Genomic DNA, 6,147 nt, shown 5'->3' on the forward strand with positions numbered 1-6,147 from the left:
CGAGGTGCTTCATCATCAAGGAGGAACTGTCAGGGCTCAGTGTCTTCTTTCCCCCCACTGTGTGATGGAGCTTTCACCAGATCCTCTGTAAGACAGACCAGGAATAACACAACCTTCCCCATTTACACTGGGAGTAGGGTGCTTTTATAAACACAGTATAAATGCAGCACAGGAGCTTTTCCCATTTCCTATCTCTGTCCCACCTTCTCTGAAGCATCCCCAGCTGAGCTACCCTCTGGGGCTGCAGGGCTGCAGAGAGGGTTCAGACCCTCCTACAGCAGGAGCAGCCTCTGTGTTATCCTCTTCACCTGTGTCCCACTGCTCCCAGGTGCCCATCATTAGTTGTGCTGGGTTAAAATCCCAGCAGGCAAAGGAAGCTCTTGTTTGAGACTCAGCAAGTCTTTGCTGTGTAAGTGCTCTGCTCCTCCTCATCACATCCAGGTCTGTTCCTGAGCTGTGGCTCTGGTCTCCCCTGTGTACAGGACTCTGACAGCAGTGACCAAACTCTTCAGCAATACCAGAGGGTGAGTAAGGTTGCTGCTTTGGTGGTCATGGGCAGGTGGGTCTCCTGGGGCAGAGCTGTGGCTTTTATTGCTTAAAAAAAAAACCCAACAAACCCCACAAGAAGCAGACAAGCAGAGCAATGTGTAGCTGATGCTGTTGCAGTTATAGAGGTGGCTTTGTGGTGTTTGATGGGAAATGCTTTTCTCTATGGCAGCTATAGGGCACTGAGCTTTATGTGCATGCAGATGTCTGCAGTGTGGGACTGCAGGACCCAATATCCATGTGAGGTGTGCCTGGAGGAGACAAAGTGCCTTGCAACACCTGGTTCCTCTTGCATTTGGCTACAATGAACCTCTCTGTCTGGGAGGAAATATCTGGAGGGAGGACAAGCAGCTCATGTGGTTTTGGAGGAGAGCCTGGACGGCCTGTCTGTGCCTGGGCACTGCAGTGTTTGCCTGTGCGGGTTGGGTTTAATCCTCTCTTGTGCAGGGATCTCTGCTGTGTTGTGTTATGGTGCAGGACTCAGGTCCTGGATTGGGTGTGTGTAGCTTAAATCAGCAACCCTCCTGTCTGTGAGCTGTGAGTTCAGCCTGGACCCTGCTCTTTAGGCTGTGTGTGGGGATCTGCACTGGTTTAAGCCCTCTCTCAGTCTGACACTGAGCTGATGGTGTTTTTCTGCTCGGCGCCGCAGTGCTGGCGTGAGCAGTGCCCGGCAGCCCTGGCCCTGAGCTGCCCTCTGTGCTTGGCCAGCCCCGCTCTGTGCAGCCGTCTGCTGCCTTGGCTGCTGCCCAGCCCACTGCTACCCCACCCGAGGGGTGCCTGACGCCGCAGAGATCACTGCCCACGTCCTTTCCCTCGCAGCACAGCCCGAGGGGCAGCGCTGGGCCACCCTGGCATTGCCCCCAGCATGAGCCCTGCCGTGGGTACACCCTCCACATGTGTAACTGAGACCCACGCTGAGCGTGTTATCGTGGCAGAAAGCAAATATGGGCTGCTTGGGCTTTGGCAGCAAAGCCTCTGCTCCCAGGTGTGTGTTGGATGTTGGTGTTAAACTTTATGGTGTTTAATGCCTCATTGGAAGCGTGTGACTAAATGTCCTTCTACCTCCTGCTCATGAGGACACAGGAGTTTAATTTTATCGCCTCACTAGTCACCAGAGTCAGGGCTGGACCATTTCTGGGAATAAGCCTGTGTGCATGAGCTCCTCTGCCCAGGGCTGTCAGAAATTCTCCTGCCCTTCAAAAAGGGAAAGAAAAAGAAATGTACTCCTTGCTTTGAGCAGTTCCTTTCACTGAGGTTCTGCTGTGTCCTGGAAGTGAGAGCCAGAGCCCCAGCCCATTGCACAGAGCATCCCTTTGGGATGCTCCATTCTTGCTGCTGTGGTCATGGGGCTTTTCAAGTCACCCTATCACTTTCTCATGGCAGTTCACGTGCTAAATCTTGGCTCTGTTGGGGTAAACCAGACCATAGCCCTACATTGAGTCCCTGTTTTCCTTTCCCATTCCCGTGTGCATCCATGTGGGGTGCTGCCCAGTGGGGAGTTCCCGCTGCAGTCCGAGTCTGTGGGGCTCAGAGTGGTGACGTGAAGCCGGCCTGGAACCAGTGTTCCCTGTGCTTGGTGGTTCCCTGGGAGTGCTAGTTTTCTGGAGCAGGAGAAACAATTCCTAAAAAGGAGCAGTCAGATGGAAAATTGATACCAAATGGTGTTATCAGTCCCTTGAGGAACAAGGTTTGATCTCTCAACCCATGGTTCCTGAGGGTTAGGACATAGGCACACGATGCTATTTTAAAGGGATTTCTTTTTAAAAGAATTTATTATTTTCCCCCTTTCGTAAGTTCATGATTTTCCCAGACACAAACCGGCTTCAGATTTGATGCTGAAGGCACAAGATGCCGCTTTGGATGCATGTGGTGTCTGGAGGATGAGGAGGGTCTGAGATGAGCCCTTCTCTGTTCCTGCAGGGCCAGGGACCATCCTCAGCATCTGATACTGGATCAGGGGTTTTGCCAGCTCTATGTGGTTGCTGTCCTCAGGCAGAGACAATCCTCATCAGGCAACAGCCATCCCAGGTGATCCTTCCCATCTTGACTGTCTGCCCCTGTGACTATGGATGTTCCTGCTGAGCACTGTTCCTGGGGGTATCCAGCTGCATTTCTGGGCTTAATAACCCTGTTTGTAGCTATGCTACTCTGTTAAAAACCCCACCTCCCTACATGACCCAGCTGCTTTCTGTCTTTTCCATCTGAACTAGTTTCTGGCCCGGTTCCTGTAGGAAATTGCCTGCTGAGTAACTCGTGCTGTGGGACAGGAGGCTTCACCTTGTGCCTGCAAATCGTGGGACCATGAGTTAGTATCCCACTGCTCATAGGGCTGAGCATGAGGCACTGCAAGGGCCTGGAAGCCATTGAGGGGAGGAAGCTGAACTTTGCAACTGAGCTTCCAGGGAAGGAATTTCCAGTGACTGTAGATTCCATCCCCAAAGACAGCATTTCAAGGAATTACCCTCTCCCCCTCGCTGCAGACTTCCTCTGCTTTTCCAAGTAAGTGTCTGGCTCAGGGCCATGTACATAGTAACCAGAGCAGAGCAGATCCATGGGAACATCCGGGGCTGGAGGTCGATGTTGTCCAGGTTCACAGCCCATGGCTCTTTTCTGCACCAATTGTCCCCAGTTCTGACACTGAGCCTCTCTCAGTTATCTCCCTTGTGAGCACTGTGTTTCCAGAGCTCTGGATGCCAGGAGGAGCAGCGAAAGCACCTTCAGTGCCAATAAAAATAAATGGTGACTGGGATTTTTTTGAGCGTTATTTTAGCAAACAGCAGTTCCTGGTGTTGGTAACTCAGTCCCCTCCCTCACAGGACTCTGGCAGGGCTGCTCTGGTCCAGATGTGCTGGGCATTCTGGAGGGGTATAGGGGAGATTCCCTGTGAGATCGGTCTCACCTGCACCCCTGGTGACCAAGCAGCTTGTCTGACCCCACAGGGAGGCAGAGACCAAGGGGTAGTCCCTGCCTGCCTGCAGAGAGCTGCCAGGCAACCCATGTTTGCACTTATCCCCTCTCCAGATGTTCTGTGCACAGCATTAATTTCCATACCCTGATGGGGATAGTTTGAGGGCTCTGGAGGAGGTGACCCTTTCCCCAGCAGCCACAGGGCTGAAGGCAGGGATCACATCACCCCTTCTGTGTCTAAATAGCACTCAGTGTCCTGGCGGGTGCATCCCCAGAGACATACCTTGTGGATTTTCTTCGGCTCATAAATTTTCCCTGCCCTCCTTAGTGCCCCTAGCAAATAAATTATCTGAAGCTACATTTCCCCATTTCAAAGCCTTGTGAAAGAAACCAGAAGGTTTAGCAGTCCTGGCTGGCTGGAGTGGTTCACATACCATCCATCCATTTGCATTTGATCTACTTTATCCTGTGTTAAGTAATCCTTGAAAGCCCAGTGGGCTGCAGGCCCTCTGCGTGCCTGTAAATCACTGGGGCATGTCACAGGCTGCAAATGAGCGTGTCCCACCCCTTCATCTGATCCAAAACGTCCCCCTGTCCCAGAAAAACCATCCCTGTTACGTTAGAACAGCAGCTTAGTGAGCTGGGATCACCAGAGGCGGTGGGGTGGGAGTGTGCCCAGCCCTCCAGTTGTGTTTCCATGTGGGACTGGAGCAGAGAGCTCTCCTCGAGGAGTAGTTCCCTAGGGATGCAGTTTGGGGATGGGTTTGGTGTCCTCCAGGTGTCTGCTTTGGTCTGGGTGTCCCCCAGTACCTCCCTCAGTCACCCATTAACCAGGGCTGCCCCGTGGCATCTTCTGCACCTCCTGCCCTACTCAGTTTGCTTTCCACCCCTGTAACTTCCTGGGGCAGAGAAGGAGACTTGCATCCCTTCTGGCCCCTGCTGGGCAATAGGGTTTCAAGTCATGGAACATGTGATTCCACAAGTCCCAAGTGCAGCCATAGTTTGGCTCTCTCCCTCAAAATAAATCAAAGATTATTCTCCTCTTCCCCACTGCCTCCCTGCAAAGGTCACTATTGCTCAGCTGTGGCCTGACTTTAATTACAAATTAAGAGCAGCCAGAGCAGTCACTAGGTGCCATTAATTGGCTTTTCAGGAAAGGTTTCACAGGGAAGTTGAACACACCAGCAATCAATCCGCTTGGTTCCTTGTGTGTGGTAGCTCAGCCTGATGTGAGCCCTGTGCCAGGTCCCAAATTCAGGGCACTGGGTGTCATTTGCCCCAAAACTGCAGCCAGCCTTGAGGCTCCAAGATATTTTTCCCTTGCTAATTGAAGCCTCGAGGGCTCAGCGCTCCCCTGCCTGCACTGGGATGAATTTTAGCCGCTGAGGACAAGTTCCAGGGGAGGATGCTGAAATAAAACAGATGGGATGATTCTGGAGGTCAGAGTGAGGAGAGGATGCACTGCCAGGCATCATGTGATGAAAACATACTTACTGCTCCAGCAGCTGTCAAAGCCCAGACAGATGAGGCAAGGTGCCCAAGGAGTGTGCAGGGATCTCATTTACCTGGTAATTAATGGAAATCGTGAAACAAATCAACACATGCTCCCTGTGGAGAGCTTCACGCTCCAGTTTCAAACTGCTGATGGAGAACTGGTCACGGCTGGAGTATGGGAGTGGTGAGTGCTGCTGTGGAGCCGAGACAGGACTTGGTCCCCACCACTCTGTCACTGATGAGCCCCTGGTTATTCGAAGGATGTCCTTACCTGCCAGCCTGTGTGGCTGCAGGAGGCCAGACCCCGCCTGCGTGGTTAGGGCACTGCTAATTGCTCTGCCCCCGGGCACACGGGGGACTTGCAGTACTGTCTGTCACAGGCGAAGATGCCTTGGTTTATGGCTGCAGGGTAGGAATGAAGATGTTATGATGAGCCCCATCATCTCCCTCTGATCCCGCTTGGCTGAACACATCACAGCTGATTTTCCCGGTCCAGCCCTCCCGCCACGCTGCGCGGGCACCTCCGCCCAGTGTGCCAGCCCTGCAGGGCTGGAGGAGTTGATGGGAGCCTGAGCTGGCATCCAGACCTGCCCTTGTGCTTTCTGGTGTAGAGAAAGCTCGTCCCACTACAAAATGCTGTGCCATTTTTTCTTGCAAGTTAATTAAGTTGGCTCAGTTTAAGTATTAAAAATGCTCTTCGCTGGTATTCTCCTCCCTCCAGAGCAGCGATGTGCTGCTCTGCAGGGCCCTCAGACAGGAGCAGGGGTGCTTGCTCTGGTTCAGGGATTCAAGGACAAGGGAGTGTTTTGGTTCCCCGTCTTATTGTTTATTCAGTGTGTTGCAAAGCAGTTTGGCAAAACAAAATCTTCCAAACAATTAATGCCAATCAGACTTGCTGACAGCCCAGCCCCAGCTGCTCATGGGCTGAGCTGTGCATAGCAGTGTCCGGGCTCTCCCTGCTCCAGGGAGCTTCTGAGGGGGTAATTAACCCCAAAATAGCACAGGTGAGCCTGTAACTTGCGTCCTCAGTCTCCTGCCAGAAGTTAGCAACTGGCATAATTCCTGAAGCATAAGGTTTACGATCCCTTCCAAAAACTTAATCTGAATGTTAACTGACGTACAGTAAATGCCAAATCTCTTTTGAATCTTGCTAAAAATCTCGGTTAAAAATATGCAAATGACCTTTCTGTCTTTCTAAAA

Source organism: Lepidothrix coronata, unplaced genomic scaffold (genome assembly GCF_001604755.1).
Source record: "Lepidothrix coronata isolate B3197 unplaced genomic scaffold, Lepidothrix_coronata-1.0 Scaffold51, whole genome shotgun sequence".
NCBI lineage: Eukaryota > Metazoa > Chordata > Aves > Passeriformes > Pipridae > Lepidothrix > Lepidothrix coronata.